General features: G+C 42.9%; 1 long non-coding RNA gene across 1 annotated transcript in view; it reads left to right on the forward strand.

Annotated features, from left to right (window-relative positions):
• Positions 1–3,437, forward strand: part of LOC123280571 (uncharacterized) — a 34,646-nt gene extending 31,209 nt beyond the window's left edge. The window contains exon 3 of the long non-coding RNA XR_006519532.2: positions 1,414–3,437. This is a non-coding gene — a long non-coding RNA (uncharacterized lncRNA). The remainder of the gene's footprint in view (positions 1–1,413) is intronic.
• The last annotated feature ends 8,471 nt before the right edge of the window (positions 3,438–11,908 follow it).

The following is an 11,908-nucleotide window of genomic DNA, read 5'->3' on the forward strand; positions in this document are numbered from 1 at the left end:
CTCTAAGTGAAAGAAGCCAGACACAAAAGGCCACATATTCTCTGACTCCAATTATATGAAATGTTCAGAATAGGCAAATCTGGAGAGACAGAAAATAGACTAGTGAGGGCCAGGGCGCTGAAGGACAGGGGAATTGAGACTAACTGCTAATAGGTACAGGGCTTCTTTTTGGGTGATGTTGAGAACGTTCTGAAATTAGATAGTGGTGATGGTTGCACAACATGGTGAATACACTAAAAACCATCAAATTGTATACTTTAAAATGATAGAATTTTATGTTTTGTGAATTTTATCTCAGTTTTAAAAAGAATCAGGTAGGTATCTTTGTGTAATACAAAAAAGTGTTAAAGGAAAAAGGCAAACCTCAAAACAATATCAATAGTATGTTTCCACTGATGAAAAAAGAAATCATAGATGTGTCTGTAAATGCATGGGAAAAAGTCAGGAAGATTACACACTAGTCCATTAACAGAGGTTTCCTCTGGAGAGAAAACGCATTTGGGAGAGAGACGTGAAAGGATGGCTCACTTTTTACTCTATATACATCTGTTTTGAATTTCTTTACAATAAGCATATATTACTTTTATAATTTTAAAAACAACAAAAAAAATGAAAATAAAAGCATTTAAATGTAGTTAAGCAAGTAAACAAAAATAACCTCCAAAAATAAACCATAGGCAAAATAATATGCTGTAATAGGAAAGCCCCAGCTTTTCAGCCCTGGATTCCCGGCTCAGCTCCACCTTAATGACTTGGGTGTCTTCAGACTAAGTTCATCTAGCATTTCTGAGCCTCAGTTTCTTCATTTGTCAAACAAAGTGACTGGACTAGATGACTACCATGAAACTTTCAGCTCTAAAATCTCTGGATTCCACAATAGGCCATCCTCCCTTTTTGCTTTGTTGCCAAGGTTACTTGCAGCTCCAGCCTTTCAGACCATGTTTTAGACAAGGCATCAAATACGGTCGTGAATCTACACACATTCCAAGATCATAACCTTACTGGGAAAAGATCATGAACCCCATTGCTCAGCTTCTGCTTAATTGTGACCCTTTTTGTTTTATCTGATGGCAGTTAATTACACAGACCTACAGCTGAATCGAGCAATAAAATAATTCTTGGACAAACAACATAATTGGCCAGACAAGATATTTTTTGTTTAATACATTGAAATCTCATTTCAGAAAGCATGCTGCTCTGAGATAATTTATTTTCCTTTCATCATGTACATAACCTCTCAGTTGTCTTTTCATTAAATTTTGCTGGCCCGGGACAAAGAGGAGGTTAAAAGAAAGAGAGAGACAGGCACAATTGCCCTGGGAATTCAGGGGTGCAAAGGAGGAGGGCTCAATTAAATACCGTACAAATACTGCATGAGAGAATGAGACACATTTCTGTTCCTTTCTCCACCAGCATTCCAGCTCCTCTGCCTGGTGGTCAGAGGCTGCAGTGAACAGTGGAGATCATGTGCATATGCGAAGGGCCTGGAAGAGGGTCCTTCAGAAGCAGAAGCTCATCTTCAAAGAGCTGGACCAACTCCATCAAGCACAGAGCTGCCACAAGTACATGCTCAGAAAGTGCCAGCATTCTCCCCTTTGCCATCTTGCATGGGAGACGCTGAAGTACAATGGGAAGAATCCAGACTTTGGAGCATGTAAAACCTGGGCCCACATCCTGTCTCTACCACTGACTACCTGCGTGACCCTGGACAACTGTAAAAACAAGAGGATTGTCATGAAGGTTCAACAAGATAACATGTAAAACGCCTACCATGGTGCCTGGTGTCTTAATTCCTAAAGAATCCCGGCCTTGATTTTTGCCCAAAAATCTGTTTCAACAGGATTTGTTTCTGGGAGCAAGTGTACAGCCCACTTTTATTTATTTTTTTTAATAATTTGGTACTTTTAATGCCATTTTTTTTCCTTGCTTTTTGAACAAGGGGCCCCACGTTTGCATTTTGCACTGGGCCCCACAAATTAGTTAGCCAGCCATGAGGAGGTGTCAAACTAGCTGGGAGTTCCCTTGAAGCCCCTTCCTCTTGGTGAGGAGGAAACCCCCACTCCGCAGCCAACATGGATGAGGCAGGATGCACGTCACACCACGCACTGTCTCTGCGTCAGTCCTCCGCCAGCTTCTTCCTCTTCACTCTTCTACAGGGTAGAGAAGGGTGATGGCCAGGTCAGCAGGCTCTGCACAGGTGGTCTAGCACTTTGTTTGGGAATGTGTGGATGTTTGGCTCATATTTTTTTGTCGTTTGCATTTGGAACCTTGTGACTTTAAGGGCCTGGGCTACAAGGGAGCTTTGGCTCCCTGTAGCCATAGGGGTGCCAGAACGTTCCCAGGAAGGTAGGACTGGCAAGGAAAGGAGGGGAGATCCCTTCAGTCCTAGCTGGCTTCCCTCCCAGCTGAGGGAACACGTCATTTCCTGGTGGTGGAGGAGGGGTTCCCTGGCAGAGCTCTCTTGTGCAGAGTGGTTCTCCATTACAGAGAACAGCAGCAGCTATGCCTTTAGCCCCTGAGCAACCTCAGACAGTTCATCGTGGAGGGCCCAGCCAGGCTGTTGGAAATGATACCCAGAGCAGCGCTGTCCAGCCAGCTCAGGGGCCAGGATCTGGAGCCCAGTTGCAAAGTGGTTGACAAGATCGTGACCCTGCTGGAGCTTGTGAATGGCCCAGGTGGTACCCTCCACCTGGATCAAACTTCATCCATGGAGCACAGCCTGCCTCAGAATCACTCATAGTTCTTACCCAGGTTACTCCCCGTTCTGAGTGGCAAAGACAAGGAAGGCCACACGCTCAGTCTCTATTGGAAAATGGGCTGCAAGAGCCATGAGAATTTCCAGTTGTAGCAGGGATCCCCCCAAGCAGGCTCGGTCTCATTAGGGCTCAATCAGGGCAGGACCAGCATGCAGTAAACCACATGGTTTACTATTCTCCTGTCAAATTCATCTGTGTTGCCTGCAGAGCATTGTCTTCCTTTCATAAAGACAAGAGATGAGTTGGAGGGACATTAAGGTTCTTCCATTGATTCCTCCAGAGTCCTAAGGACAGTGCATCTGACCCTTAGGCAGGAACCAAGGCAGGTCCAGGGAATACTGACCTTAATCCCCAGGACTGATGGTCAGCCTGGCTCATGAAAGATTGTCTTCATGGGCTAACACTCTTCTGGAGAAAATGACACACGGTACAACAGGCACCACTACAAGTGCTGCGTCTCCAGCTTCCACTGGTCTCACAGTGAAACTCAAAATCCTGCTCCTTGCTTAGTTTACTCTTCCTTTTCCCTGAGCGACCATGCAAATCTTCACAAGTTCAAACCTGTTGCCCACCTCCACACCTCTCTCAGCGAAACCCTTACCTCCTACAAGCGTAACTGCACCCACCCTCATTGTCTTCTCCTTCTCTATTATCTCAGAGGCTGAAGGTTTCCCTCCTCTGGTCAAGACCTCCACTTATCTCCTTAACCCCATCCCACTCACTCAGGAAACTTGCCCCTGCAGCTTTTCCTCCCCTCTCCTACATTTACCCCCCACTGCTGCATTTACCCCCACCCCGCTGGTTCTTTCCCTTTGACCAGTCTCTGTGAGAGTACAACCAACTGACATCTCCTTCCTTGACTCTATCCTCCTCTATCTTGCATCTATCTCTCTGCTTCTGAACCACTTCTGCTCCAAACTAGGAGGCTCAGGGAGGCCAGGAGTTGGGGTCTGGGTGCCCAGATAGGGAGGGGCTGGACTAGAGCCTCAGGACACAGAATAAAAAAGGAACTGAGGGCAGTGTCTCAGGAAAAAGGGTGAGAACCAAAGAGACAGTCAAACACAGTGTCAATCCAAAACATACTGGGCAGAGAGGGAAAAAACAGACGGGGGTTAAGGAAGGGATAGGAAGATAGAGCCGAAAGTTTCAGGAAATTGGATGGGAGCCAGAGCAAAGAGATTTCTCAAGGTCCGCATACCTAGAGTCCACACTCCATTTATAGGGGGCATGCAGCCTTGCCCAAGGGTGGAGAGGGAGCAATTAAGGCTGCCAAGCCTGTCTGGACGCTTTTCCTTCCCCGCCAATCTCCTTAAAAGGATTATCAATGATCACTGCTCTATGTGTCTTCAGTCCAACTTCTCTTTAAAACTCACTGCAGTCTGAATTCTGTCTCCACTCTCCCCTAAAACCTCTTGGGAAAAGGTTACCGATGGTTTCTACACTGGGCCCTTCTTTGGGTGCCCTTTTGTGAGTTCCCCCTACTCCCCTTCCTACCCTGCCGGCTGCTTTAGCGTTTCTGTCCACCACGTTTGTTTTAGGTTCTCCTACCCGCACAATCATTGGGCATTTTCTTCTGTTCTCACAGATTTTAAATCAACCGGTCTGCTGTTAACTTCCAAATGTAGAACTCTGGCCGCCATCTTTCTCCTGGCCATCAGACACCCATCTGAACAGCTTTGCTCTGAGGTCTCTCAAGGCTTGCTTGCATGTACTTGGCTGGTCAGAAGTGCTGTGTGGCAGACAGTAGAGTCGGAAAGGCTGCAGGATAAGGGAAGGAAAAGTGATAGGTAGCGAGCTGAAAACAAGCTGTCAGATCAAGTTATTTCTAAAAGAACAAGGATTTAAACATCTCTCTGAGGTGCTTACATCCTCCCAAAGTACTTGTGTAGGATAACTAAGTTAAGATATCCTTGAGTGTATGCCTGACATTACCTCTTTTCTGGCCAGGGGAGCCAGAGCAGACCGGGGTCATAGAACTATCACTTTGGGGCACTATCATTAAGGGCACTCACAGTGTGAGTGGGCTCTTCGCTCCAAGTGGCAAATTCTTTTGATTTTGTTAGTTTTAATGCCTCTGAAAGAGAATCTCATTGGCACAGCTAATCTTCTCCTGCCAGACCCTCCCTCAGAGGGAGTTCCTCCCTCTGCCTGGGAAATCGGGAAAGACCTCGAAAAGGCTGTGACATTTGAGACAGCCTTCAAGGATAACAGGTGCTGTGTGTAATTTGGGTGTGTGTGGCAATTTCAGAATTTTGCAGCATCAATTTAAATCTACAGCCTTCATTCAACTATTGTTTACTTTTTTCCTTTCCTAAATCGTGACTCACTTTCATTCTTAAGAAACTTAACATCTAAAGGAACTAGAATGAGTCTGTCTCTCTCTTTTTCTCAGTCTCTCTCTCTCTCTCATTTTGGTATGGACAGTTAGAGCCTAGGACAATATTCCCTCATTCTTTCATTCACTCACTCACTCAATAGTCGGTGCCTGCTGTATGCCAGAGCAGTTTACAGGTTATAAAGTCTATTTTCAGGGGATTTTGTTTAAGCTTTACATCCACCCTCTGCAGTAGTTATTGTTACAGCATACATTTAATTCAGAAAACTGAGGCTCAAGGGGATTAAGTAACATATTCGAGATCAAACTGCAAGTATAGTGGGGGAGGGGGGACTGGAGTCCAAGTTGAATCTCCAAAACCTGTGTGCTTTCCACCCCCCCACACTGAGGTGACTCACCAAACAGGATGTTAGATCTGACATAACTGAACTATGTATCAGTAATTTGCCATCAGGCACAGCCAACTAACATCTGACATATTCTAGCTGAACATTCTCCTAAGCTGAGAGTTCAGATTATGTAACCAAAATGAGTACTCTTCTAAAATAACTCTGTGAGTTTGAAAAAGTTCTCTAAACAGTTTAGAAAACAAGTTTATTTTTAAAACAAGCTTATTTTTAATGAATAATACCTGTAGAAAATTCTGTCGCTCTGGCATTTGTCCTTTTCCTCTGCCCTGAGAAGAATATGTATAACATTTATTAATACGTAACCGTGCTGCCTTCTACATCATGAACTGTTCATTCTCCACTGCTAAGCTCCTTATATTTGCTTTCGGTTTGCTCAGGCTGTTTGATGGTAGGAGTAAGAAATCATTTCAGTCTTCCTGAGTAACTTTATTTTTGCACCCACTTTCTCTTTTGGATCGGAAAAGGAACAGATGCTTATTGTATAAAAGGCAAATCATACAGATGTCTTAGGAAGTAAAAAGCCTCGGCAATCCCACCCCCAGAAGTAACAGCTACTAATAATGTGGTACATAGTCTTTCAAATTTCCTCTAATCGTAAATTAACACATTATATTTATACATATTTTTATGCAAATGGATCTGCCATACATCCTGTTTGGCAATTATTGTTTGTTTTTGACAAACAATGTCTTAGCTATCTTTTTTTGTCAGTATCTACAGATTGATCTCAGCTCTCAGCTTTTGACAAAGGAAAATATCCATTTCACAGCAACAATGAATTTCAAATGTTTCGCCAACACATGCCTTAGTCAAAACAAAGTCTAGGTGAGGAAGTGGGGATAGTGCTATATATTGGGGAAAAAAAAAAAAGTAGGTTAACAGTTGCTCCTACTAAACACTGCGTAATTGTAACTAACTCAGCCTTTAAAAAAAAAATTAGGCCATTACTTTCGCTTTTTGAATTAGCAGCCAATAGACAAGAGGTGAAGTGAGGAATGTTTTGGAAAATACCCTCTCGTGGAGTTGCCTCCAGGTGGTGGATTGCGAGGCTCTGAGGCATTTTCAACAGCTTGCCATTAGCTAGAAACATGCTTCCCAACACCTGATCTGTTAAAGTCTCTCATTTAGTGAGAAACACAAGGCAGATGATTCAGCGTGCGGGGCAATTTATTAACCCGTCAAAGGCTTTCTTCTTGAGCCTGGGATAACAGACAGAATAAGGAATGGAATCCTTAATGAGTAACGAAGGGTGCTGCTGGAGGGGCAGGAACACACACACAAGGCATGCAACGGGCTCTCCTTCTCCATCTGGAACAACCAGTCCTCTCCTGAATTTACACAGATTTTCACTGTAGATTGATCCTGCCTGGGAGGGAGAGAAGTCTTTTCCCAGCCTTCTTGGAACTGGGAAGTGACACATGTGATAGACCACACTCACAGAAGGCCATATGTCTCATATCCCAGGTCTTGGACTGTCCTTAAAGAACCAAAGAAGTAGGCTGAGCCCTGCCACCATTTTCCAGGACACCAAAGAGAATTTATATTCTCAGGCTGAGCTGTAAAAATCAAATCCAAATTACCTGAAATTTGGCCTGCTGGAACTCAAGTTAAAGGCCTCAGAAAAGCAAATATGCTGTGGGAGATAGAATTAGCCACCCCAGAATGTGTCTCTTTGCCTTGCCTTGATTACTTTCAGGAACAAAAGACTCTGAAAGAAACTTTGACACCCCTCCCCCCGTCCCCCCCGTCCCCCCCCCCACACTGCCTAAAAGAACTTTAAGATAACCCAGGACAGACCATCACCATAGGTAACTCTGGGTATTGGTAGACGGAGAGGATCCTTGCTAAGACCACTCTCATCAAAGTTCTGTTTACCATACATTTGCTTTTCCATCTCTGTGTAAATTGCCTTTCTCTCCTTTGAAGTCCCAAACCACTACACTGCAACACCTTCCTTTGCCTTTAGCTGAAGATAATATTTAAGCTGGCAGCTCAGCCATTCTGGTGAATTACTCAGCTTTCCTGGGTTTCTCCCATGTACACATGTTATAAAGCTTTGTTTGATTTTCTCCTGTTATTCTGTCTCACGTCAATTTACTTCGTAGGCCAGCCAGAAGGACCTAGAGTGAGTAGAGGATTTGTCTTTCTCCCCCAGAATGCTTTGTTCTTTTTCATGTTTTAACTAGCTTTTGAGCTTATCAGGGAATGCTGAGGCTGCATTTACAGGAAACAAACTTTTTGTGATATTGTCCTATTACTATTTTCCGAAACACCTTTTTCTTCTCTTCATATTATTTTTTTATTAGGTGAGATATTTTGACATCCAACTATGATTCCTGGCTTGGGAATCTTCCTTTTTCAAATGAAAAGTGTAATAGTGCAAAATATTTGGAAGCGAATTCTTCCTCCTTGCTGGAAGGTTCATATACTCTCTCACTATAACACTGTGGGAGTATGAAAGCAGGTTTGGGAAGGATAAAAGGAGGATAATTAAAATGTCTTAAGCTGTTTGCAGAGCTGTCTTGAATTTTCAGCAATATTATTCTCCTTAATAATGTTTATCTTAATACTTATTAGGGTGACCAAATGTCCCAGTTTGCCCAGGATGGTCCTGGTTTATGCTTGTGGTCCAATAAAATAATTAATAGCATCTATTTCCTCTTTCAAAATTGTTCTGTCTTGGACACTAAATTATATGATCACTCTATTAATCATATCAGACAGTGTCGTGCCATCACAATGGAAGCAGGGTCATGTAACAACTGGAGATTGAACTGTATATTAACTGCACATTAAACAATGACAGTTTTCTCTCAAAATTTTAAGTGTACGTATCCTTCGTCCTAGAAATTTCCATTCTATGAATCTATTCTATAGAAATTCTAATGTTATAAGCAGAAAATTTTATACACACACACACACAAATGCTTAGTGAAAACTGGAAATAATGTAAATGTTTATCAATAGTCTAGTTAAATACAATGGAATCTTTTGTAATTGTTATAAAAGAAGGTGATAGATCTATATGTGTTGATTATATGGTGAAGTGTTCAAGATGTGTTTTTACATTTAAAAAAGCAAGTTATGGAAATATATATGTCAGTGCTTGGCAGCTGGCTCTGAGAAGCCTGTAGGTTCTCCCATAATCTCCTGGGCTCCCACCCCCACAAACAATGCTAAATCGACATTGATACTAACTGCTTGCTATGCAAATACAGCTTCTCTCCTAGCCTTCCCGTTTAACGAACGGGATTGCCCCTCCTAAGCTCTGCAATATAGAAATTCTGAAGATGCCACGGTCTACAACATAATCCTGTTGTTGTCCTATGTATGTTGAAAGGAGATTCACAAAGCTGTTGACTGTGATTTCTTCTGGGGAGTAACTGTCATTCCCTTCTGTACTTTTATTTTAACCCATAGGCATGTATTACTTATAATTTTAAAAATTAGTTTAAAAGGAATACATGTCGAATCAGTTTGTCAAATAAAATCATACATTTTAGGTGCATGTAGAGCAGCTGGGAACCCTTTATGCAGAGAGCAAGACTAGAAAGCCAGATCTCTGGCATTTTTCCTGTTATACTTTGGAGTGGAAGTGGCATATTCTATAGTTATCTCTCAATTATTAGTCTAATTGAGGAAATAAAGTTGAAATGTAGTTTTTGTTTCCAACTTTTTCCAATCATTTTAACAGGCTCAGTTAAACAAATACATTAGTTGCTTCCTCTGAAACTTTCGAGAAATAGATTATAAAACATAAACCAACTACTTAAAAAGGATGGACTTTCACTTTTTTTTTCATTTCTCTGATCTGTCTTCTAGACAAGCGTAACTGGAAAAGGCTCACAGCAGAGAAATGAAGATTGGAAGGAGCTTAACTGTGTGAAATTAAGGGTAGTACCATTTCAATATTCACGGTTACAAACTGTTTCCACTTAGTTTCAATTTTAGAGTTAAACAAGAAACAAAAGAAAAATAAACTGATACCAAAAAAAATGTAGAGTTGGAACTGTCTTTCAGGGGTAAACATGGTCTAATCTCTTTTCTCTCTCCCTCCTCACTTGCACCTCACTTATCCACTTGCTTAATTACTTATCCTTGGAGTGAAGCCTTCACTCCAGGGTGCTTTGTTCCTCCCTGCCTCTCAGTTTCCTTCCCACCCACCCACCCCCATTCCCATGTCTGCCTCCTTTCTGGCATGAGGATTTAAGCACTTCTTTACCTCTGTTCTCCTATACTCTCTATTGGGCTTAATTTATTTTATTTCTGTTTGTTTCGTCATTTGAGCCAAACCCCACTGCCACCCTCCAACTAGATGGTAGCATCCTTCAGAGCATGAACTGATCTATGTTCATATTTGAAGCATCAGTGCCTGGCACAATCCTTGGCACATAATAAGTACTTAAAGATATTTGTTTAATGAATGAAACCTTGGCAGAAAAACAAAACAAAACAAAACAAAAATCCCCGGCTCTACTCCACAGAAAGAAGCCACAGAAAACCCTCCAAACCATTTAAAGGTCCCTGGGGGAAGGGATTGTCATGAGCAGGAACGGCCTTGTTTTGAGTTGGCTCACCTGCTAGAGTTCAGAAGCTTGTCTACATTTCTTCCCCTCTTGGGTATTGCTTTGAAGTGCTTTTTTTTTTTGGTGAGGAAGATTTGCCATGAGCTAACATCCATGCCAATCTTCCCACCCCACCCCTTTTTTTGGTTTGTTTTGCTTGAGGAAGATTAGCCCTGAGGTAACATCAGTGCAGGTCTTTCTGCACTTTGTATGTGGGATGCCTCCACAGCTTGGCCAATGAGTGGAGTATGTCCACGCCTGGGATCCCAACCCATGAACCTGGGCCGTGGAAGAAGAATGCACAGAACTTTACCCACTCGCCACAGGGAGGCCCATTGAAGTGGTTTTTGTGACTGCCACATTTTGCAGTTTCCCTAACCTTTTTTCTGGGAAGTCGGAGTTAGATCTTTGGAACTAATGAGGTGATACAGTGTGCATTCTGCATACACCTATTGTTGTTGGGTGGCTTAGCCATGCACGGCACTCTGCATGAGCTGGCTCAGGAGACGTGGTGACTCATGTCATTTTCTCTGTAAGCAGGGGTGACCTGGAGCACTTCAGGCCAGGAGGAAATTGGAAATTGGTTTCTCGCACTCTAGCTCTGTAGCTCCGACTCTAGATGAATCCAGGCACCATCTCGGCATCCATCAATGTGACTGAATTAGTCGCTGCTCCATCTGATAGTAATGGCGATGGCGCCTGGCTACAGGAAACCTTCTCTGCTTGGCTAAAAGAGGTTGTGACCTGCTTGTGCACGGACTTAATGGGAGCAGGAAAATCTGCATTTGACTAAAGCTTTCCTATCACCAATTAGAGACACAGTAACATTAACTGGGAAACCTCTTTTAAAACCCAGTGAGTAGGAAGCAATTAACTATTCAAATGTTCAGAATAGTTTAATATGTATTGACTGTTTCTAACAGATAACGGAAATCTACCTGGGAAGCAGGCACTTGGATGGAGGGTGGGGAGTGGGGGGGATTCAGGAAAAGCCAGAGAGAGAAGAGAGTTGGGAGCACAGACCCTGGTTACGAAAGACCACAGACCTAGCACTGTAAAGAGGATCAGAGGGGACCCAGAGGCTGTCCTGAGTCCTTGGAGAATGGGATGAGTATTAAAGAAGGGTTTAGAAAAGAATTCTGAAAGGGAGAATCAGAACGCCCCCAAATGTTGTGTTTAAGACAGTCTCTTATTGAATTTGTGACCTCCTAGCCTAGTAAAATGAGGACTAGTAGGTTGGCGGAAGGTCGAACTTGCAGGAAACAATAGCACTGATAAGCACGGGCAAGATGGGTGAAATTGTGACGGCTTAACCATTTTTAACATAGCTGGGGTTTTTTTTGAGTTTTCAGAAGTAATATATGTGCAGGAAGCTGGAGACACATAAAAAAAGCACAAAGAATCCAACAAACTAGCCAACCAACAAAAACAGAAGTAATTCCATGCCCCAGAGATAATATGCTTACCATTTTGGGCATGTATGCGTCTGGTCTTTTGTCTATGCACATATTCACATGTGCGTATCTTTTTTAGAATATAAACTATACTGCACATATTGTTCTACAGTCTGTGCCTAGTATATCTTGAAACGTGCTAGTGAGGCAGCTGTGAGCAATTTGTCTCTCTCTGTTCTGTGCACTCCGTCCCTCCCGCCCCGCCTCACTGCCCTGGCGCAGGAAGGTAGACCCCACGGAGACTGAGTGCTGGAGACCGACCTTGCTCGCCCAGGGGCCTCTTTGTTCACTGACAGGGTACAAGGGCTCAGCTTAATAAGATGACAAGGCTCTGCTGATTTGTACATTACTTTGCATAGATTTCCTTTCTAAGTATAAAAGGCTTTTA

The sequence above is a fragment of the Equus asinus genome, chromosome 25, assembly GCF_041296235.1.
Source record: "Equus asinus isolate D_3611 breed Donkey chromosome 25, EquAss-T2T_v2, whole genome shotgun sequence".
NCBI classification, from domain to species: Eukaryota; Metazoa; Chordata; class Mammalia; order Perissodactyla; family Equidae; genus Equus; species Equus asinus.